Raw genomic sequence first — 25,358 nt, 5'->3', positions numbered from 1 at the left:
TTTCCATATTGAAAATAATTACGTCGAGAATTCTCTGCAAGTATTTCAATCAGACTTCATTTCGATAAAATGGATCCACGAATACGTGAAAACATTAAAAATTTTAACGGAACATTCATTACTCTGGAAAATTTGTCTCGTGGAGGAGAACAAACCTATATGGAAGATCGAATACGCTTTCAAATAATAATTCTCTTTGAGATATACGATCTGAAAAATCGTAACCATATTTGCCGTTTTAATGACTACCCATTTATGAGATTATTTTACGTATTCATACTTTTACGCTTACAAGTTTTGCCTTAAATTGGGGATATTTAAATTTGTATCTTTTGTCAAGAAAGAAATGTAAATAATTTGAGAATAATATCGCTTAATTTTTTAAGTCCTCTCATTTTTTGCACTCTCTTTTTTTCCTCTTTGTGAAAACCCTTCTCTTATCTGATATTCTTTGGTTCACAAATAAACAAAACATACGTAGACACGTAGCTGCAATAAATCCAATTCAAAACAAGAAATATTCCATTCTTGTGACTTTTATGAAAAAGGAATTTAAAGGTTTATTTAACTTCATTCATTTTCATCTTCCAAGTACTATCGATCAATTTACTATAATCGACTCTCCGTGTTTTCACATCTCGTATATCTAAATTGTTTAAATAGCAATGTATTTGGATATATATTGAATATGTATATATTTATATATGTATTGAAATACATTTGGATATATAAATATAGTTTCCTTCGGAACTTGAAATTTTTGCAATTTTCCAATATTCTGTATGTAAATTTAATCTATGTATCGACGAATTAAGAATCAATTCATGGGAACGGTATTCGTAGCAAGAAAATGGTAAATATGCATCTGCGCTCGGGTTCAATGTTCTATTTCCCACGGCAGATGCAAAGCACTGCCGGAATCGGCCTGTACAAATAATCATTGTAATCCTTTTCTTAGCTTCACGTCGGCGTATCGGTCTCAGTAAACCACGGTATTCATGAGAAGAGGCAGGCTGAAATTAAGAAAAGACACCAACGTTTCCAGTTGGAAGCTACACCAATCTAAATATTATGCTGAAACATTCCTCGAAAACAATCGCCCATTGTTTATCGTCTTTAAATGAATCTTTCCTCTTGCGCAGCACTATGAATCTCGACAGAAAGCTAAATTATCTTTTTCATTAAAAGAAATTTGAACTTTTAGACTGAAAAATACGACATATTGATCGAAAAGTTGTACGCGCTGAAGAAATTAACATTTCTTATATATTAAAGAGATATGATATCCGAAAAAAGTAACATCAGCTGACGAAATTAGGTTCGTAAATTAGAAAAAGCTATTAATAAAATTGAGGTATTTAAATTGTCAACAACGTTAGATCATCGTATCGTCGCAACTCTGAAACGACGCTAAACACGCATACATACCTATCTATGTTGTTAAAACGGTCGATATTGTCTTTTCTTCCTTAGCTGCGAACTTTAAATCGATCTCAATGGTTTGGAAACGACTAACAACAGATAGAATGGAGAGTGCACGTCTTGCCACAACGTGGAGAAGCAAGAGTGACCCTGTGACTTCCGACAGAACAGTCCTACTTCAACGAGGAGAAACAGTTTACCTTGTGCTTGAACGCCTGAAGCAGATAATGGTTTTGTTGTTCCACAGATCGATCGATCGATCGGTGCCGTCTTCACGAACCTCGCGTGTCTCCTCGTCTCTCCTTGTCGCTGCTCGTAATTCCTGTCGACGGGGACGATAAGTCACCTGAAAGGCAGTGAGAGCTTGCCACGATTCGATTCAGGGAACTTTCGCGATACTCTGTTTGTAATTAGCGAGGTAAAACTGCAGGAAGCAGTCGTTTTAGCTGATTGCTGATACTTTCATGAGTCGATAAGCTAGAAATTCGCAAAAAGATCGCGAGAAGATAAACTGTTCGGTTAAATGAAACACTCGTTACAAAATCGTACGATGATCTTATTGGGAAAAATTTATGCCAGATTGATATTTAATGGCTCGATAATTATCATGAAACGAATAGCGAGTACGTAAATTCATTCGTGAAATTATTTACGGGATGTTTCGAATTATTGCAACCCTCGACTCGTTTTTCAACGAAGCGAAACATAAACCGCCTGTAAGCTGCAAAGGACTGTCTCGTTGCAAGAGACATTACACTTCTCTCGTGTACCCAACGTAATTCGCAAATTAAGCTCGCTCTAGGAGAGTCCTACTCTGTTCTTGACGTAATTCACGAGATGTAACTCTCACGAGTTGTCGCTTAAAAATACTCGACTTCGAGTAAATTTTTATGTACTGCTGTCTATCCTCGTAGTCTGAGATTTGTCAGACGGTTTTACAAACAGGGTATCAACAACGGGTTAATCGTTAAATCTCGTGAGCAGAGAATACATTGCTATTTTTCTTTAAACAAACGAGTTATATGTCATTATTAAATGATCATAAATAGACAAAATATCGCTTCTAGTTCTATTATCTAATTCAATTAATTACAAGCCTATAACTAAATATAAAATTGTCTTCGCAATAAACGAGAATTCGTAGAAACAATAGGCGCAACATATTCGCTATCGCGTAATTCTTAAAGAAAATTCCACGAAACAACTTTCAAAGCTAATTAAATCATTTTCAGTTCATCGAAGATGCCGAACGCTCAAGAAACATCAACAAGTACAAGATATCGACTCGAGGTGAATAAATCGACACACATGACGATCGTGCTGCGATTCTCGAGAAACGAGTTCATTGCCAGGCGCCAGACCGAAGTGGCTGTTATCGTTAACAAAAACCAGATCTACGAAGCATCTCTCAAGCGTTCCATAGAAAAGCCGGATTCCAAGGGAGGTCTAGAGATCCGACCACTTGTCATTCCGCGTGCACACGCGACCAAGTACGCGCACACGTATTCGTTTTTCGGCAAAGACCGAGGATAGATGTTGAATGTCTTGCTAGACGGTGTGACGTAAAGTCTTGACGGAAAGACTGCGGTCGAACTAACTTCCGTACGTGGAACACGGTAACACCGAGTAACCCCCTAACAAACCATCTTGAGCCAGCAACGCCAATAGCTCTGTCAGTTCAGTTTCAAAGTGGCGGTTTCATACGTACTCCATGCTCTATATGAGCAGTTTCCGAGTGGTTGGTGGCGCGAACTACAAACCTTTCGCCGAAGGGAGATAGACGTCACGTAAGAGGAGTTAGGCGTATCCTTTGGATAGGATCGGTTTAGCTTCTGAACAGACAAATGGGAGAAGGGAGAAACTTGGTGGAAGATAAAGAGAGCGAAACAGGGGAACGACGATCTAACGTCTTATGAGAAGGTCTCTCATTGAAATGCGAACTCGTGCTACATCGGGGCATGTGCGAGTATGTCTGCCTAGCTGGATTAGAATACATAACCTATCTCCCGTGTCATCCACGTCGCCCGATTCCTTCTACCGGCTGCCGCTATGCCTTTCCAAGGGAACCTAATTAATTAACCTATCGCATCGTGCACGCAAACCACTGGTTCTTTGGTGCTCTCTGCAGCCCCGTTAAAGGACAAAAGCCCAAGATACTTGCTGCTGATATCTTTCACTCTGCAGTGCACCGCCATGCAATGGTTTACGCCTGGTGTTTTTATTCAAATCAAAACGTTTCCCACTTTATTACTTCCATCGCGTGTATCAATGTGCGTAAAGTACCAATATTTAGGTACATATGAAAAATTGCTAATCTGAATAATCATTGGAAGATTACTAAAATCTTTGATAAATACTATTCTATTGCAAAAGAGAATCCGTTGGTACTAATAATTTTTATTTCGTAACTTACACAATTTTATTAATTATATTAGTTTCTAGTACTTAGAAACCGGTATACATCATTGAGTATCCTCGTTATAGATTGCAAATTAGAATGCAAATTAGAAATTTAACAGATCAATTTTAAAAGTAGCATCGATAAAGAAGGACGTATAAGTCGTAAGTTCAGAGTGGTTATATGAAACTATCGTGCTTTAAGGTACCTATCGTTACTGAAATAACATCACCATCGATTATCACGGAATGTAATAAGGTAGGTGAACCCGATTCACGGTAAGTAGAATCGACCTAGTGTTTAAAAGGGTCGAAAACGGTAATTTTGGTCGATCGTGAGATAGAAGTACGAAGTTTCATGTTCGTTCTGGTATTTAAACTATGGACGAAGTTTATAAACGTAGTAGAATACGAGCAAGCCGAAAATAAAATTAACAATTGTTTAATTTCGTCTATATGTATGTAGCTTAACTGCAATAATTTATGTATATTCTCGAAAGTATCGTGTACCGTCTTACTATACTTTAATTTCAAAAATTTAGCCACGGTAAAAGTAAAATTAGAATCTAGTACAAATAATATAAAAATAATACCTGAAATTAATTTATGTAGCTTTTATGTAGGTGCTATACCTACGTGCTAAACCATAAAAAAGAACTTGCCTTACCTTGTTACGCGAAGAAGAAGGGTTAACTTGTCACTTGAATTACCAATCTCTCGGATATAAGAATTTCTTTATCGAAGGACCTTCTGCTTTCAGTATCGTTTCATTCCTGCAAAAGAAAGAAAAGAATTATATTTTCATTTCTAAAGATTAAAACCGATTTAATTAAAATTTATTTGTCTTTATTAACCGTTAACACTGTGATTACAAATATTTCTGCTTAAAAGATAAATAGGTTAATAAAATATATCAATACATAAAAGTTTGGATATGTTATAGCATTCTGATTTTATTAATTAAAACTAAAGCATTAATTTCCTGCAACTTCATTCATTTTCACATATCCTATCTTCGTTATAGCAAATATAAAAATATACATATTTATTTATTATACTTAGTATACTTATTATTAATTTCATTTTATCTTAGATATTATTTATATTTCCAGTCAAGAATATTACTTTGAACTTTGCTGAGAAATTCAACCTCAGAACCATTATTCTCAACATTATCGTTTAATAAAGATGTAAAGGCATAAAAGCGCAATATTTCGACGAAACGTTTCGATAAAATAAATATTGATATACGCCACACCACTGCTATGAAGTACAGATGTTACAATCGATTATCCATAAATAATGGCCAAGTATCGGTGACCATAAAACTGTCTTTATATCCTTAAAATATCGATAATCCTGATAAATCGAGGGGGTTACTGTGTAACTTTAAGCGCCTCTAAATTTGCTTTAAGATAGATGTTAATAGGGAATAAAGAAACTACACTTTCGTGGAAATGGAAAAGTACTTTCATTTACCGTTTCATTAAAACGAATTTATGAATTATTTTCATTATTTTGTTCCATAAATTGTTCGTTCATATTGGATTCTGGACTGAAGATATCATCAAAGACATAATCAACGAAAACATATTTTAAACTTGTTTAAATTGCGTGGATAAAAGATTATAATATCTAGAATATTATTTTATGCTGTTATAAATAAAATTAAAGACTATAAAGATTGGAAAGGCAGATTAAGAACTTGTTCCTTGTCAAATAACTTTAGTGGTTAAATTTGCTGTATATAGATTTAAATTTTAGATATATAGAAATAGATAAATATAATTAAATATAAAAAATGAAAATATTTTAAAATAAAATTACTAGTAATTTTTAATAAGCAATAAATGCGGAATAATATGAAGGATAAAATATAAATAGAAGATGCATACATAAATAAAAGAATTGCATTAAACATAACCTGGCGGTGAAATCAATTTCAAATTTCATGAATTAACAATTATCAGTATCAAAGTTATTTGAATTATATGTCATATGAACTATTTATACGTTCTTAGTTGCATTGTTGCAATCGTTACTATACAAGTCGGTTATTTGTTGTAAATCATGTAAGTGCACTGCTTAAAATAATTAGTAAATCGTCCACTATGTCACTTACTTGTTTCTTACATACTTTACTTCCATGATCGTCTTTAAGCCAGTCTTTACCACAGCATCGCACGAATAATGTATTGAAGTCCACAGGAATTCTTCGTTTCCGTTAACCTTTTTCGTGTAATAAAACTGTTCATAGTAACGAGTATTTAATTGTTTTGGACGGTGTATGTATGTCAAAATACTATTTTTCTAACATATAACACGTTCGTAACACGAAATGTAATATAAACACCCGGAATCAAATATGGATCGAAAACTCAAATGTTGGTAAATAAATCCTTCGGAAACGCGGGAACACATTTACTCTACCACCCAAATATAACCGAATTGTAATAACAACTTCCACCAGGGTCGCTAGTGTCGTTCCTGCTAAACCGTGGAGAGTCGACTTCAAGTCGTAAGTAGCTATATTTTTATTGTTATTCATTTAAAATCGCAAACAATATATCAACTATTATGTATATATTATAACAAGTGTTGACACATACTTAAAAGACAATTTGTCACATGTTTAATACATTTTAATACACTTTAAACCAATCACTTAACCGACGATACAAAAAACTTTTCGTATCGTGTAAAATCGATTATTTTCTTAAGGGGTTTGCACACGATCAGTAATATCCCGAATATCTAGCAATATTAACCGTCAATATTTAATGACGATGTATGTTTAATGACATTGACGATATTATCAATCGTGTGTGATCGATATTAAAGAACCAAGGTTAAATACTAACAAGAATTTATATATTTTGCAATCCACGTACCACTAGCGTTAAGTGGTGGGGATATCGATAATATTATCGATCCTGTACGTGCCTCTTTACCGTTCCTTTACGGTTTCTTTTCTCGATACTCGATAGTAACGAGATTCGACTCGGTTAGTCGAGTTATTCGTCGAAAAAGTTACTTAAGTAAATCGCGTCTGTTTCCTTGCAGAAACTTGCAATGTGAAGTTTTTGTGTCGTATAAATTCCGTTCTTCAAATAAATGATGTCATAACCGCGAACATATCGCGAACACACGTGAATCCAGCGCAGATGTTGCGCGATCTACAGAGGGCAGGTGGGTTGTCACCGGTGTAAGAAACGTCTCCAGCTCAGGAACCAGCTCTGAGAACACACACAGCCAAGACCTCCCATCCCGATTTCTCATCACGTTCCGGTAAGTGGAAAGCATGAACAAGTTTTGAACACGAATGATAAGACAGTGGCGGCGAACTTTTACTGAATAATCTCGTCGTTTTCGCGGGTCCCTTCGACGACCAGAAACACAGTCGTTCTCGCGGCTGATAATATCTGTCGCACTTAGGAACGTAAGTACTCTGTATGCGAGTATACCTGTACTCCTGTCACGAGTTTGGTGGTTTGCCACTAGTGAGTAGAAAATTCAAACTTGTCGAAACTGATCCTGAATATTTAATCGACGAGCTGATGATTTCTCTGCTGCGAACAAACTTCGTGCGATGTTCGTGGTAATTAATTCCTCGTTTGATACAGTAACGTATCTCCCACCTACTTCTTTATGAGATAGAATCGTGAAATTAATAGGCTTTTGCGTAATAGAATTTATTCGTGGAAATGAAAAGAACATATATGTTACATTATGTCTTGATAGAAATTAATAATAGGAATGTATTATTATATCGGTATGTTTTACTTCTAAATAAAATTTATTTAATTATACAACTTTTTCTTATGTAACTTTATGCTATCTTTCCAACAATTAAGATTAATTGTTCGCGAATTGTCGAACAATCGAGTAAACTAACAATAAGATTAACCATATGTTAAAAATTTAAGGATTATAACACAACTTGAATTAAGAATTATAGATACAACACGGTATATAAGCAACTTAATTACAGCTGTATTTTATTCGCTTTTACGTACAAGATACTTCGTCTTATTCGCTTTATTTACTTCACTCGCAATATTTTATTTTACTTTAAATCATTCAACGATAACTTACACTTTCCTTTTGTAATCAAATATCGTTTAATATCGATGCAAAATGCAAACCGATACGATAGTTGCTTTTTGCCTATCAGCGATTGAAAGAAAAAAAGCGTAAATAACACTTCCATTTGTTAGGTGAATAGAATGGTCGTGATAAAGGTGGGAATTTTTTCGTTTGTTACGTATAAAAGGCGCGTTATCGCTTTCGTAATATGAATACACGTGTTTCCCTGCTTCCGTCCGTACAGCCGGACATGTACAATGATAGAAATCGGCCGGCGAGGTTAACGCTTGCTCGAGGAGCAACATAAAAATTCCCGTGTCGCACTTAGCCACTCGTTCTTCGTCAACGTCGCGATTAACTGCAGTGACTGACTGGCTGACTGGCTGTCGTACCGGTACTTGGCTTATACGCGAAGTGTAGGGTAATAATTCATTAACAAAGACCAACGATTAACGTGTTGGACACACAACATTAGTTTCCTCAGAAACGTGACCGTGCTGTACATTTCTTTGACAACTTAACGAGATAAGCAAAGGTGCAAAGATGCGTCGAGCTCATTTACGTTATGATTAATTACCGTATTTAATTACACACTGTTTCTGTATTATCGTCCAGTAGTTTGTGACATACCTAGGTGATGCATTTTTTAGAAAATTTTTTCAGACTATAAATTAATATTTTAATGTAATTATCAAATATACAGTCTTGGCGAAAATATAAATTTTGCTATTTTTTCAAATTCATTTAACAACTGTATTAATAATTTTTGGAGAATTTATTTCCTACAAGAAAATTTCACATATTAACAAATGTTAAAACGACGTTCTTATTCCAAGATTGTTATTTAGTTATGGCATTCGCAGGTTATAATTTCGAAGAATGACTTTCTAAAATTCGACTGTAAACTGTCGCATCAAATTCCAGTTCCAAAGTTTTATACGAATTTTTAACGACTGCTGTCGTTTTACCGATCACAAAAAGTTTATAAAACAAAAAGATTAGAGCACCGTCCACTTCGAAATTGATCGATTTCCAGGTCCGTGTCGATTCCGATCGTTTCATTCTTTTATGTTCAAAGAAATTAATTAATGTTCTGTAAATGATGTTCAATAGAGCATAAAACGTATTCACAATGATACACACGATTTAATTAAGTAAATAGATGTTATTACATGAACTACTAACAGCTCCATTGGATAATACAAGCACGTAGAACCATGAAGCGCTCGATTCATTTTCATCGAGTGCTCATGGAATAAAAAATAATTTACGATCCGAATTTAAGGTCGATTAACGATTGTTGTTTCGAAGTTGCGGGACCGTGTCCACAGATCAGCGGGTCGATGCGCCGAGTCACACGACAACGAACGACATTTCGGTGATTTATTTTAACTTGTTTCCCTACAGAGCGTGGGCCGAGCGAAACGAGCGTTTAATTATTTCCCGTACCAGTGTCAATTTGTGCCAGTTAGAGTGACAATCGAGAGTCGAAAGCTGGCGGCCGCTTCCTTGTTTAAGCATCCTCAGCGTCGATATTAAGCGGAAAAAGCGTTTTCTATATCGGTGAGTTTTCAAATTCCGCGTTGTAAATATCAGAGAAAAATTTCAATTGCCAGCATTTTTACGGAACGATGAAAAATCGACAAATGTAATATAGCCCGCCAAGTATAATAGGAGAGGTGCGATGAATTTTTGACACGTCCACGAAAAGAACAATATTTGCAAGTACACCCTTTATCACGAATATCTACATGCAGGCGCATTATCACGAACACGTTGTTGAAAGATAAAACAATGTCGACTATGTCGGACCTTACTCTACGGCCCTATATGTTCGACGACAAGCGTGCATTATTGAAGAAACCTTCTAGTTGTGAAGCATGCATACACTCACGGCTGCACAGTTTCTATTTGTTGCAAATTTACCATGACGGCGACTCTGACACGCTTCGTCGCGTAAAACCGCCGGACGTTTACGAGCCGTAGAAGTGTTCACGATCACGTAACACAGGTTCCCGTTTGGATGTCTCATTAGCGAAGCACCCTTCGAAAAATAAGTGGCCCCTTGTGTCGCTATACGAGACCCGTAAATGTCGTGTAAAATCGAAAGATATATCCGTAAATTTCGGCTACACTTTGTTTTACCGATGAAGAGTGTTCTTCATAACGAGTCATAAAACTTCTTTGCGATTCGATGAGTATCTAATATTCAAAGAATTCCTTGTTAGTAAAGCTTCTGGTCGAGAAATGAAAAATCGTGCAAACGCGTATTTTAAAACTGGTACTGTGAATTTGCTCGAACGAACGGGACTTTTGGAAGGGATGGCGTTTATTTATACAAGTGTCTTAAACTTATCAAAATACAGTATGATTCCCTCTGGTTTCGTGTAACGCCATTAGAAGACTGCTACGATGCTTAAAAAGACTATATCCATAGGTTCATCGTTAATGTTAAAAAGTACGAAATAAAAACAAAGAAAATAATTAAAAAATCTCGCTTGTAAAAAGGATTTATAATATAATAGATAGGTAAATTGGATGGAAGCAAATGTACTATTCGCATTTTGTTCGCAATACAAATCGCGTGACAAATGAAGCAAACGTGAAAGCGCAAATATATGGAATACTTAAATTCAATCAGACAGCGGCGCATTTCGAGCAATCGAATCGGTGGTATCGAGCGACCATGGGAGGTCCCATTAGCCGCGGCATTCGTTTAAAATCCTCTCAAGGAAAATACAAAATTACATTTTCCTCGGCTGGATTGAGAAACGATCTTGAACGGGCCGGTTTGGCGGGAGAAAATCTGGTTTGGGAAATACGCAGTAGAGTTGCACAAACCAGCGAAACATCCACGTAGCCATTACTTGGTGGCAATCGTAACTCAGCGGCGGCCCAGAAAGCCAGCTGTTATACGTATACACTATACACGCTGCGCCCCGACTGCATCAGCGCTTGAAATTGGAAACCATATCGCGGGATATACAGATTATTATGCCATTAGGGTATAATGGGAGGAGCATTCGAGTCCACCGGGGAAACGAGCAAGTAGATTTCGTAGCGTTGAGTCCTGGAGTGTGCGGCAATTAAAGCAGTCGCCGCTTGGGGACGATGACGTGAGGAAGGAAATTATTTTCCCAAAGAGTGGAACTGCCGACTGGAATACGCAGGCACAAAAAGCCGAAGTAATTAATGGAGCAAGATAGATTGAAGGAGTATGCTTGAATGATGCATCACAGAAAAGCAGCCGGAATATTAATGCATCATGATCATTAGTCTAATGCAGCCCTGATATGGCGTGCCAAGATGGAAAGCTGGAACGTCTATCCGTCGGAGGAAGCGAGTTTAGACTTCTGTTGAATTAGGGAGGAAACGAAAGAGGAAACCGTGGAACCGTTCTTCTAAAACTACACGGGACGAATGTGATCGTTCCAATTTCTTCGACGATGTCTTATTCTTCAACGATCCGTAGACATTATCGCGTTCGGTTTGTTTTAATTAGAAAGCTCTAATGAACAGAGAAAATTGTATCGAAATAATCGCAGTTATGACCGCAAGTAATTCTGAAGCCATTACGAAACTGAGTCGTTGCCGAATGGCCCGATAAATTTTGCCGACAGTTGGCACTTCATATCGAGCCTAATGAACTTTTAATTAAATCTTAATTAACCATCGTAACGCGTACCAATTTAAATTTCGCGTGAACATCACGGAAGCAACACCATGGGTGCGAACGCGTACTCTGCTGCCCGTTATATTCGAATGCAATACTCTCAGCTGCTCTTAAAAACAATATCGCAGTTGGCTGCAGTTGGCGTCCTTAGAATAAAAAACGCGTGCAAGTCGTCGTCGTGCACTCAGCGTGAGGCTTCCTCTCGCTAAAGGTTGGAGCAGCCATTATTCACCATGGCTGGTCTGAGAGAAGGACCGTGGAATAAAGGAAGCCGGTGGATGGACGAAAGGTAGACCAGAGACGTACTGTTTATTTAAACGAAAAAAGACAATCAAAAGCGCGCCACGGGACTTTCTCACGCGGCCCACCTTTCGTATTTGGCTCCATTTGAAGTGCGAATAGCCGCCACGTAAAAAATCGTATAAATAAGTGTTAAGTTGCACGACGATGAATGTACCCCGCGTAGAGTTTGTGAGACGTGTGTTGAAAGAATACGTTATCGCGCTTGTAAAGTTCACGTAAAGATTAACTTCGAGCTTTCTTCTTAAACACGGAAACGTGGAAGTGAATATTTTACATGGTTTTGCACTTTACATCGTTTACGAAATTCCAAGGTAATGTGTGCATTTCCGAAAATATTTCGGACGGTTTTTTTTAGCATGGATTTCTTAAATACAAGTAATTTTCTCTAAATAAAAATTATACGACAAACATTTTTAAACCGAAACAGTAGGCTTTGTTACAATCAATATTTTACATCGTTTTATACTTTACATTATTTGGGAATTTCTAGAATAAATGATGTCTGTTGAGAAATATTTTGGGCAACTTTTAAGCATTAACATTTTTTAAAGATATACACCCTCCTTCGAAAACCTTAAGACAGTTACTGCCTATATTTCCTTCAAAAGTGGAGCAATGAATGGTTGAAAAATCACTTAACTTGATGCTTTATACGACGAAAAATATATTAAATGCAATTACGAATTTACGATCTACATGAAAAAAAAAAAAAAAAATACTGAAAGTTGATCAAGAATAGGCGTTCTAAGACTTTTAGGAGTAGGAGTGTACTTATAATTAATTATTACGCATCAAATAATTAGCAATTAGAATTTTTTCACAGTTTCTGAGAAAATACGCAATCTAATACATTTAATTCCTAAATCTCCCATTGTTTTAAGTACGTACCAAAATTTAATACCCTTTTAATATTCTCTGACAGTGAAACACATGTTTGCGTTTATCTTAATCGGCGATACAAATCTGAAAAAGATAGTAGAAGCGACGTCGCGGCGTATCGCATGTAACATGGAGCTTATTAAAGAGACAGGAACACTTTTTTCATTGTCTGGTTGTTGTGACAGCTGCAACCACTTGGACGCGTCGTAGCAGTCGTCATTGATCTTCGTGTTGTAACAGTTACGTTTATAGCCAGTTTCCGGCTTACGCCATTTAATTTAATCCCTCTTTTCCTTTATTCTGTGGTTACAGTTAAATCAAAAGTTAATCTTTGCTATAGCTGATTATTCAAATGATACGTTTACTCATTTTTTACGTATACCGTTGCATATGGACACCGTTACAAGTCGTGACTGTAGCTTTTGAGAATAAGATATTCAGTTTCTACAATTATTGTTACATTGTTATTATATATGTAAGATATTAAGCAAAAGATATTGATGAGGTTAATGTCACGTTTCGAAGATGTAAATCAATTATTTTCGACTTCTATGGTATTATATCAATATTTCATTTTCAATTGAATTCGTTACGAAGAAATAAATTTCTGTAACGTTCAATTATCTCGGTTATGTTGCCTCGTTCCATTAAGAGAAGGAATAATGATACAAATAATTTCCTACGTAAATACAGGTTATCGTCGGTGATATATACATATAGATATATATAATGTATGATCATAGCTTTCCATATTCCCATATTTTATACCATCACTTTAATTATACGATATTCAAAACATAAATGAAATATTTTCAGCTTCCTTAAGACTATATTGGTATTTGGCTTCTAACATTTTCCAAAATTGTCATGCGTAGAATTTTCGTTATGTCTAATAAATTACAATTTATAATAGAGTTATGTCCTTCTTAGGATACAAAGATTCCAATTTCGAATCACTTTGTAGACACATGTTATCGTTACTAACATAATTATAGGCTCTTAAATTTACACGCTTTACGCTACTACCGCAATTACGTGTTACACAACAGCATGACCACATTCTACGAGCACAGTAATAAAATTCCGTTCCCATTCACCAGAAGGATGTAACAGGCTAAAGAGACCTCGGCATTTAATCACGTTAACGCAACTACGTACGTACCATAAATACAGGATATATGTAAATATTCAATTAACAACCGTTCGATCAAAGCGGCATGTATTGTCACGCTGTTGTGACAAGCTTGCGACAAACTGCAACTTTTAGGCTCGTGCTCGATCAAAATGTTGTTAGATGCATAATTGTTTCCAAATTATCTATGCGAAAGTTAGTAAAGTGTCCAGTCGGTTTTACTTTAAACATCAAAATCGATGATCACGTTCGTGTTTCGTTCATAACATTAACTTAGAACATAGTACGTAGTAGTGCGTAGTATTAATCAAGTATTACGGAAATACACGATACAATTTAGAATAAAACATTACGTGACTACGGAATATTTAGTATTACATTATGGCAGCAAGAATTATTTTATTTTAACGTCAATTATCGCATTGTTTCGTTCGAATATAAAATTGTGAAACACCTTTCTTTTATAACGCGTTTATATTCATTTCGCTATAAATTTCTCGTGCCGGTTACAAAATGAATTCAATATGAAGCTTGAAGGAGCAATTTTAATCAACTTTACTCTCTCTGTAAAGCAAAAGTAACACGTTACCGTGCTGAAGAGGTAAAAGACCATTAAAAGACCTGAAAAACCTGTGCGGCGAGATAATAACACTGCGTTATTTTGTCAGGTCCCGATTTTACGCGTTCGGCCAAAAGAAACATATCGAACAGGTCGTAAGGAAGCGTATCGATGTTCCGTCCTGCATTATGAGACGCGTCAGACCAACCAGACAGGTCGGCCAGCGTGAAACGATTCCGCAGGTAGACAGTTACGAGCTGACTAACAATATAAATACATACCTGACTGGCAAACTAATCGGTTGTTTGACGCACCGACTGCTTCTTTGTCCTGACCAAACTCTCCGACGCCGCACACACATTTTCGTTCGATAATCGTTTCTGCCGATAACACGACAGATAGAACCGCCTTTCACCCCTTCTTTGTGTATTTTGCTCCTTTTTCCTTATCGTTATTATAGCGAAGTTCTTGAATCCGCCGCGTGATCCTTAAAAATCGAAGCAGTCGAGATGAGACTAGATAATTAGACACGAAAAAGCATGGGATCGGAAAGAACGAAGCGCCTAATAATCAGAGAATCTGTAATATATTGATGATTAAAGCGAAGAATTTTCTAAAAACTTCTATTTTAATTAACACTTACGACCCTATGAACACCTATAGGCAAAATCTATTTTCTTAGCCTATCGGCATATAATCAGTTTGCTAGAAAAAGGAAATTAAAGAAAGTGAATTGTTGAGAAAAATGGTTTGAAATTATAGAATTGTAGCAAATTGGAAAATTGTATAGAACTGAAAAAATTCTTTTCTTTTCGCAATTTTTAGCGTCTCTAATGACATGTTGTTACTTATTATTAAGAAAGAAATAAAACACCGCTATTTTGAACTGTGACACTGTTCCTGTTAAATTACTTGAAAAATTGTTATCAATTTATTTTACTGTGTTATCTCAGCGAGAATGTGTGTTAAAGTTCTCAAAGTTATTTTTGCGTTATTTATTTATAAAAGTATTATTCGTTTGTTATTTAAAACAAGATTTAATGCTTCAAATATCACATCGATGTTGAAATGCATCGAAAGATATAGTTCGTAGAAAGGTGAGTAAATATTCTAGATAATTTAATTAGCATAGCGTGAGGAAGAAAAGTTTGAAAACACGTAATTAGTATGGAAATTATAATTTTTATTTTATGTAACAAACGATAAAGTTATATAACCTAACATTTCGAAAGTTTCTTTGTTCCTACATTTGTTCTTCACTTTTTAAACTTTGTATTGTTTTCTGATCTAATTTTTTAAAGTATAAATATTTATCAAAGGCATCAAACGTTAGACTGAATTCCTTGTCGAATCTCGTGTGAAATTTCTAATGACGCATGATCGATCATGATATTGCAACATGTTGTGCGTATTGGATAATGATTCTGACTTCAAGCGTATATTTATTCCTGTTAATATATTTCTCTGTGTGGCATGTTTTTCATGTAATTACGCTATACGTGAAGTAACTTCGCGACACGTGTATTTAGACCTTAATGGTCTTATACTTATCGAATTTCATCTAATTTAATCTAATATCTAAATTTTCAAGCGCATAATCAATTCCAACAAAATTCTTTGCTGCTAATTTTAATTATATAATTATTGTCTTAACTTTAGTACAAGCTAATCGTTTACACTCTACAGGCTTTATTTAACTAAATGTATCTTGAATCGATCAGAGAAAAATTCTCTGTTGTACCGATGTCTTTCTTTTTATTCTTCGATCATTTTTGTTCAATAATTCTTTATTAGGTGGCATTCTGTCTATTCACTATTATTTTTCCAGTTTCATTGCGATCAAAATCGTAAATTACGTATTTTTTTTGCAAAATGGAATGTCGACACTCTAGAGAGTCTAAAGAAAGATAAGATATATCATCACATATTATATTAACGAACGATCGAAGAAGGAGAACAAAATATTTCTTACACAATAGAAGAACAAAATCCCACACGCATTTTCCATTGTTACAACTAAAAATCGAACCGTTCAAAAAACCGTGCAACGTATTGTTTACACTCGTGCGATGCAAATTCAATGAAAATTGTACCCGTTGTACAAACAGTTGAGGCAAAGAAATACAATACAGTTAATCAATCAACCGGCGCGCAGTACGTCGCAAAATAACTTTCGCGATTTTTCACAAATATCAATCCGTTCGATCTAATCGCGATCACCGGGAAAATATACCTCGTCCAATACCTGGCCGAACGTTCCACTGAACATTTCGGACGGTCCTGTGAGTTCCTCGCGGGAAAAATCTGATACGTGTGCACGTAGAGTAGCGCACGCAGCAGAGAATGTCAATTCTCAACGAGCTTGATCCAAAAACGCGAATCATAGACCGAGCATATATTTCTCTCCAAGTATATATTAATTTTCATAGTTCATGATCGTATTTTTTCTCTCTCGCTATCGTCTCGCCTCTGTACAGGTGCTTCTGCTTCGAAAAATTGGGATTTAACCTCACAAGCATATACTGTTGTTCTTCTTTTTAGTTAAAATATTTCGACACAATTTTTCGAACACTCTGTATATCGCGTTGCTTAAAGAAGTTATAGCAATGTTCATTCAGATTTGTTTACCACTTCCCATACTATAATTTGTTCTTTGAAACAGCCTTTTTATCAAAAAATGATAACAACCGTTAAAATGATCATTCCCTCTTTTCTCTGGTTTCAATTTTCCCAAGTTACTTTTGTTTCCCTCTCTCGTATATTATTGCCTCATTCTCTCTCTTTCTCTCTCTCTCTTTCTCTCTCTCCAACTCACACACATATACAGTTTTCTCCTCTCGTATTCCATGGCCAAACACCGCGTCGCGCCGCAAGGAAAATAGCCGCAATCATCGGCCCCTGTTGCTACTATCCGTGGAATTTTTTCTTGCCAATAATCATCAAGATATCGTATGAGGACTGGTTTTCGCACGCGGTGTGAATTTCGCTCGCAGATCGATCCGTGCGTTGATTGTAATCGATAGCTTTGAACGCGGTCACCTGAATATCCAATCCATCGCCTGTTCCAGAGATTCCCGAGGATCCAGGAATCCGCGTGTATCTTCGTCACTGATATCTCTTTGTCATCGATAACGTTATATATCTACGTCATATCGCAAAATTCTCTTTGGTTTGATCGTCAACTGGAACTAGCTCGCTCGTAACAGCCAAACCTAATCGACATTTCCTAACTGATTTGTCGTTATTCGAGTTAAAAACGCCGCTATTTTAGATCCTAGTTCGTTTCATTGGTTTTCGACAGACGTAATTTCAAAGTACACGTTGCTGGAGATTAATGATGGTAGACATATATTAATTACAGAAATTCGTTCTTATATTAGTTGTAGCTAAATCGAGTTACAGGGATTTGATTCTTGTGTAAGTTGCACGACAGACCATAAACGCGTTGGACGACGGTAGCGCAGTGGTTAGCGTCTTTGATTTTTTACGAACGTTGGGACACCCGGGTTCAAATCCCAGCGCCCCGTAGTCGTCCGATTTTTCCTTTCCACGACGTGCTTTGCAAAATGCAGAAGAGGAACGAAAGGAACCAATTCAGTCCGTGCAAGTCTTCGAACAGCGATGGTATATCCTCGAAGTGATTTCTGTTATTTGGTTTCGTATGCGGACGAGAAGCTTTTTTTTTCTCCGGCAGTAATTCGAAAGAGGTTCCGAGGCATCCCAGCTGAGCGTCGGGTGGTCCACCGGAGGGTTTTAATCGGTATAATCCGACACTACCCCGCCGCTTCTAAGAGCGTGAGGGTGTCAATGTGGATTTCCCCACGTATAAAAAAAAGTCTATAAATACGAAAGCAGGGGAAAGTAACATCGTTACAAACGTTTTTTACAAATTAAATTTCTACCATCTGTTCGTAATAAATAAGTTCGTAGAAGTGAGTTGATTTTTGCGAAGCTGGACACAAGTCACATACTCAAGCGACACAATTCGTAATTTATTATTCCTATAAGAATTTAGTTGTCTTTAATAATAAATTCTGAATTTCGTACGTAAAACTTCTTTTTAATCTCTAGTGAGATGGACTAACTTTAATTTCTATGTACTTACTTAACTTTATTTTTCAACCTCTTATTGTCCCGGAACAAATCAAGTATTAAAACCTTAATCCAAAGTTAAATCCAAAAGTTAATGTGCTCGTATTTACCGACTTCGCAAGTTCTTCGAAGTAAACCAGCAGATGTAAATTTCTTCAAATTTTCAGTTCCAGTTATGACCAACAAAATACATAAAATAGTGCTTAAAATAATTAACATAATCTTAATCTCATAGTAAGGTTTTACGAGCGTTCTTAAAGCTTGGAATTAAGACTTTAATTTCTAAATATCTTTTTTCTTTCGCGAATCCAAAATTTAAGGAGTCCTAATTTACATACAATCGTATGAAATAATTTTATCCTAAAAAAGTATATATATATTTATGTTTCGTTACAAAAATTTGTAAACGCAAACACAACTTTTCCTATAAAATAGTATAAATCTGTAAAACATACGATTCCCGTTAATCCTCGAGTCTAGTGCTCCCAATAGTTCCCTAATTCTCATTTTTGCTGAAAAAAATTATCTTCCGATATCGAAGAGAGTTTAATATAAATTTTTACGTCCAACCGTGAGAGATTGTGACGATTCCATTTCTATCACCTGCCACGGCTATTGATCTTAGCCTCGCATCACTGAAACGTAGAAGGAAACTTCATGACATCCTATTATTTGTACGTAAAGTGTATAATGGTCAACAGTTTGAAAATTAATGTTTCAGTCCGTAGAGAAATGTGCGGCACTATGAAATTTTCTCTGTCAAACCGCATAATATAACACTGAGTTTGCTTACCGTAGCGGCATAGATCGCATAGCCATTAACATTGGTAACCCACTTTCCGCAATTGATATATATATTCTCTGAATCTTCTTCTACTATCAAAGAGTCATTATGCCGTATCTCATTGTATTTTTATTAACTCTTATTTTTTATATGTGTATTTTCCTTGTGTATTAACTTTATATACTCTAATGGGCTATTTTCATAAACGATATACAATAAATAATACTTAGGCGGTCGATACCACTGTCGCTGTTACTTTCAACATGCTGGAAAGGCTGATACGTCGATAAATTGTTTTCACAACCTCACTGCTACAGAGTCGGCCGAATTAACTGCGTCTCTTTGTTAGCGTGGACCACCGTGAAGTATTTACCGTCTTAGACTGAATCTGGCTCATGATTCAAACAGTCTAAAAGAAATAGAATAGGCCAGAATTGACAGAGGCATAGAAACGCGTTATATGCTACGATATTTGAGATTTAATCATGTAATAGCAGGCAATAATAATTTCGAATAAACTGATCTAGATTTGGTCATGATTTATACAAATTAAGAGGCTACGGAATTTTGATTTCTTTAGACAGGTACAAATCGTTATGACGTGAATTGCTTAAATTAATACAATTTGATGCTCTCAGCAACTGAAGCATCGATGTTCGAATTACAACTCCAGCGAGCCAATCGACTAATTCGATTTCTTCCTTCGCTTACGAGTGTTCTTCGAACGTTTAAGAGTTTAAGAGATAACACGAGAAGAACGGCTGATGAATTATTTTTGGCATACATGTAACTTGAAATACGAGGAATAAAGGAATACGATAGGATTATTGTATTTCTAAAAAGAATTAATCTCGTCTCTCTTTGTGTTCCTTCATTATTCTTTGCATCTTATCACATCGTACGACCAATTTTCCGATCGAATTTTTCTCACAGCAAACGGAGTATCTAATATCGAATCCACGACGCGGTCTTCCGGCTGTTTGAAAATGTCGCTCTTTCGATTTCAATTTCTCTGTTCGTTTTTGTCGCGAGTAACTCTATTTACCGCTGTCTACGAGGCTTTCTGATTGAACGTCTCACAAGATGCCGTAGATTACAGTGTGACCGTTTCGCCGTTTTCCGGCCGCCGATAATTGTACGATAAGGTTTCGTCGAAATCACAGATTAGAGACCGTGACAGTGTACACTCGTTACGTAGTGGCACTCTCCGATAGTTATCTCTGCAACGATAAAGAGTTTCATGTCGCGCGACTTGATTAAACGCGGTGGTTTCACCAAGTCCGAGGAAACTGAACTGAAATCTTTGTTACACGAACTAGAGGAAATGCCACGTCGCAACTGCTCAAATTACAATACGGACTTGTATATTACATTCTAACAGCCTAACTTGGAATTAATTCAACGTTTACTCCCGTTAATTGGCTCCTACTTTCGACATCGGCACGCCGGATGGGTTCGGACACACGAAGCAAGACCACCGGGATCTCTTTAAGGGGCCTACACACGACGAATGATTTTGTCAATAGTTGTCGATATTGTCAACATTGGTTGCTGGTGGAAACTCGCGGATAATACGGAAACACAAACTTTTCAACAAATTCTTTCAATTTTCGTTTCATCGAATTTCCCATATTAGTACATTGTTCGTGTGTGGAATGTGGGCCCCTTTATACTCGATGCTACCGAACCAGATTTCAAACGAAGAAAAAGAAGGACACTCGCTCTACTCGTTTTTCGGCGATACAATATCTCTGGCTGTAATGACACACAATCCTCGAACTGGTATGCTCTTTTTTTTACTTCGCCAGAAATTCCTCGCAGCAGCGATTTTTTCTCGTCTCATTTTCGCGGTTATGAAGAAAAAGACGAAGTGGCAGGTTCGAGCACAAAAAATCGAGCCAGGCTGTCGAACGAAAAAGTTGGTTCGAAAAGAGGGAAAAAGAAAAGATACGCGTGAACGGACGAGTCCACCTTGTCTACGATGTTCACCAATGAAACGCCCAAACGAAACGTCCAAACGAAACTGCATTCCTTCGCGCGTGCTGAGTGGCAGCCAAGAGTAGAGGGATGTTAAGGGCTTAATTATGCGGAGAGGTACCGGCGCTCGAGTGGACGTGCTCGAAGAGTTGTTTTCGCCGATCCCAATGTAATTCCCGGCAGCGAGTGCTTAATTACGCTCGCGCGGAAATTTATTTTACCTACGAGCTCGTCTGCGTGCGCCCGCACGCATTCAGGCTCATGCGGCACGACGTCTATTTCTCTATATTTACGCGATCGTCCGAGTTCCGATTGAAATACAATGGACGGTGTCTCACTTCTAATTAGAGAAATATTAGAAAATGTTTACGGTATAATCTTTGCTTTGTGCTACACTCTATCATATTTATTATTTCGGAGAAAAATAGAGAACCAGATTTAATGCTTTATTGCTACACAGATTTTATCTTACGCAGTACGCCATACAAAATATTAACGTTAAACAAAAAGATAAATGTTATATTTGCTAAGGAATGTAAAGAAATTGTACTGAATGCAATTATATATAAATAACGTTATTAATATTGATAAATTTCAAGGAAATATGGTGACTCTTTATACAAGAAAATAAGAATGGAAGGCACATGGTAAAAGAATCACCGTCGTTGTAACGCGAACAGCGATTCGCAGAATGTTGCTTCAAACTTGAAACCGAGGCAGGAAGGAACGAACGATTCAGCCTGGCCAAAACCACAGTTGGAGTAGTATGCTAATTGATGCAATTAAATTAAGAAGCCATCCGAATAATTAAGGCCTCCAACGAAGTTGGTCGGCATATCGTATCCACACACGCGCCATATGTAAGCATATGGAGAAATGATTTTTAAAGGGCAGAAAATACGATAACAAGCGAAATTTCTCTTCGCCTCTTTTCGAAATTACTAGGGGGAAATGCAGCAAAATTGAAAATTAAATGCTCTTGTTTCTCATTGCGAATCAATTATACGAATAAATTTATTGTTATGCGGAATATCAGTCGCGCAATCTACAATATGCAAAAGCGTTGTGCAAAATGAGACAGATTCATTTAAAATTGATGATCTATATGGAACATTCTAATTGATATTTAAAACTCATCATTAACGTTAACATCAATTTAGTAGAATATTTAAATACGGCTTTTAAACGCGCCTTTTGAATTCGATATGTTTTTAAAATTCAGGCATAAAATTATGTTTATCTTGATCGAACAAGTCTATGTATAAAAATATTCTCATATTATATATTTGCACAATGAAACTTTTAGTGATATCGCAGAGAATAGATTATGTATAGGTCGTCAGTTTTTAACTTTCAATGTTTCGGACGAAAATTTTCATTTGTTTCGTTACCGAAATTAAGCCAGCCATCGTATTGAGTGAAATTCAAGCATTGATCGACTTCGTATAAGTTAAACAAAGTTCGATCATTATAAAGTCTTTAACAGCAATTAGTCGCAGCATTGGTAACAGCAAATAGCTGTAGATAATTTCAAGAATTTATTGATTTCTAATTAAAGCAGGTAAGAGTTATTGACAAAAGTTAATTAATCTGTGAAAATGTGTTAGTAATTGTGATTCAATAGCGTTGTGATTTAATTATTCTTACCCATCTGTCGAAGCATTTTGCACCAATTTGTATCAATTTACTATGCGGATAAGGCATTAGTTCAGAAGTAGAATAAACGTCAAAACCGATGTTTCGACTTTGCTGTAAGCTAATGATCGAATTCCACCACTAAAGCAATTAAAATCGAGAAGCTTTTATCATTAATACAGTGATATCGATTTTAGTTTCAAGAGTGCACACGTACAGCCGCTATATACTCACATATGCATGTCGATCACGCATAATCAGCAAGAACATCGATAACATACAAAACTAAGCGCTTCATTAGGAGCCCATATTTTGCTATATACGATGTATAGTAATATATAATTTAAAAAAGCTAATTCCAATATCAACTATTATCTATTCCCCCTTCTTAATATCTTGGTTATAATTAATAAAAAGAAAACGTAAATATATGTAAAAATAAAATGTAGCATCTCAACATAAATAAACAGTGTAAATTAATTACTTTGTGATTTATCAACTTTCTTAAGTAACGTACGGATCGTGTTGCAAATCAACGCTCGAAATATTTGAGTAACTCGATTTATCATTTCTTGAGAGAAATTTGTTGCTTATGTCATCATTTGTTCATTACATAATTAATTACATTTGTTAATCAGATCGTATTATCAACCGGTGTATCTTTTATTGTCGTTTTCGAAACAGTATCAGCCATGTTTTAAACATAATTTAGAAATCATAGTAATTTCATATTTCGTTGATCTGCTACAAATCGGAAATTCAAGTTCTCGGCCGAAAGATTGTCATTCCAATCGACAGAGGTTACTATTCCAACTACGAGATACACTTACTTCAAATACACTCTTGTATCGTAATAACTTTGAAATCTCTACTATCCAACTCTCATATAAATTATTTTATAACATCTAGCAACACACCAAAACACATCTGTTATACGAATACGTAACAGAAATTATATACCGTGATGTCCATCCCGTTAAATGTTACAAATTTGGGATTGATTTTCGATTCTCTGCTAATGGGTATTCGGTAGTATCAATTCACACAGGAAATTCTAATATGACAAATTATGGGTATATATGTAGTATGTTCGAAATGCATACAGTATCGAAACGAATTTATAATGTTTTGTACAGAATTAGAATTTCATTGATAACATCGTACAACTAATATTTAAGAAAAATAATAAAACTTCTTTTTTAATGTAATACGTGATCTTTCTATATTATGAAATTTCTATTTTGTGAAATTTGTTAAATTTTGTACTTACGAAGACAACCTTTGGTACATATTTTCGGAAAGCCGACTATTTTCCATAGGTTAACAAATAGATCAATAACAGACTCGATTCTGATGGAAATTTTCACAATCTTAATGTCTCAGACACGCTGCGCACATGTAATGACGAAATCGATAATTCTTTTCGAGAAATGTGATAGCAATACGCTTGGATTACTAAAAATAACGAAGGTAGTTTATGGATACTTGGCTGGTGTTCCTAAAGGGACACAGACAGGATAGAATTCTATTGATCTAGCGTAGGAAGTTATATCTGCATGCTCGTTTACTCGTTCGTTCGTGTATTTTTTAAAAAGATTCAGCTTCATATTAAAGCATCCTCCTGCTAACCAAAGAGAAACGAGTTACTGCACCTATTCTCGCGTACATGTGGAATATTTAGAAATGAAAAATTATATCAAGTATAACTTATATAAGACAAAAGATTATTACTAAAGAAAATACTATTTTGCTGTTGTTAGTTACGCGTTGTAAAATTCTGCGTATTCTATCCAATAGCAAAAGGTTATCGAAGATTATTAGATATAAATATCCAAAGAAGCGTGACGTGTGTTTTAATAAATCACGAGAAGACTCGCAACTGGTCAGAGTAACAACGGGGAAAAACCATCACGTTTCGTAACTTCTTACTCTGAATGGTAATTACTCTGTCAGTGTCATTCCAGGAACGATGGTATCTGTTCCGAAGAAGACTCGAAAACCTTTCACGAGTCATATATTACGGTTATACCCAATTAATGCACGTACGATACCCAATACAATGAAATCGATTGAAGAGCACGAACTAGTGGAGTCAGCGAATGACAATGAGAAAGTTCGACGACTGGGAGTTACTCTCCCGAAGGTCTACGATCCAGTCGTATTTACACTGTTATCCTGCGTGACAGATTTATTAAAGTTAAAGTCCTGTTCAAAAGAACCGGCCAGTAAACAGACTTTTATCGCTACCTGAACGACCATTCTTCGTGTTCGATGCTCAATCTCATCGATTTAACAGACTCCAAGCCAGTTACCCTCCATCTTTTTATAAAACTCACCTACATTATGATTGTTAATGAAAACGAGTATGAATGGGTTGGCCGATTTATCCATCGATCGATCTCTGTTGTGCAGAAGAAAA

The 25,358-nt window shown here is 36.0% G+C and overlaps 1 protein-coding gene across 1 annotated transcript in view; it reads left to right on the top strand.

Moving 5' to 3' along the window:
- Window positions 1–6,905: 6,905 nt before the first annotated feature.
- The window catches only part of LOC132912965 (hemicentin-2-like), a 214,994-nt gene continuing 196,541 nt past the window's right edge, over window positions 6,906–25,358 (top strand). The window contains exon 1 of the mRNA XM_060970819.1: window positions 6,906–7,107. The gene's annotated coding sequence lies outside the window, so the exon portion shown is untranslated. The remainder of the gene's footprint in view (window positions 7,108–25,358) is intronic.

The sequence above is a fragment of the Bombus pascuorum genome, chromosome 12, assembly GCF_905332965.1.
Source record: "Bombus pascuorum chromosome 12, iyBomPasc1.1, whole genome shotgun sequence".
In the NCBI taxonomy this organism is placed as follows: Eukaryota; Metazoa; Arthropoda; class Insecta; order Hymenoptera; family Apidae; genus Bombus; species Bombus pascuorum.
This window is presented reverse-complemented; position numbering and strand designations above follow the sequence as displayed.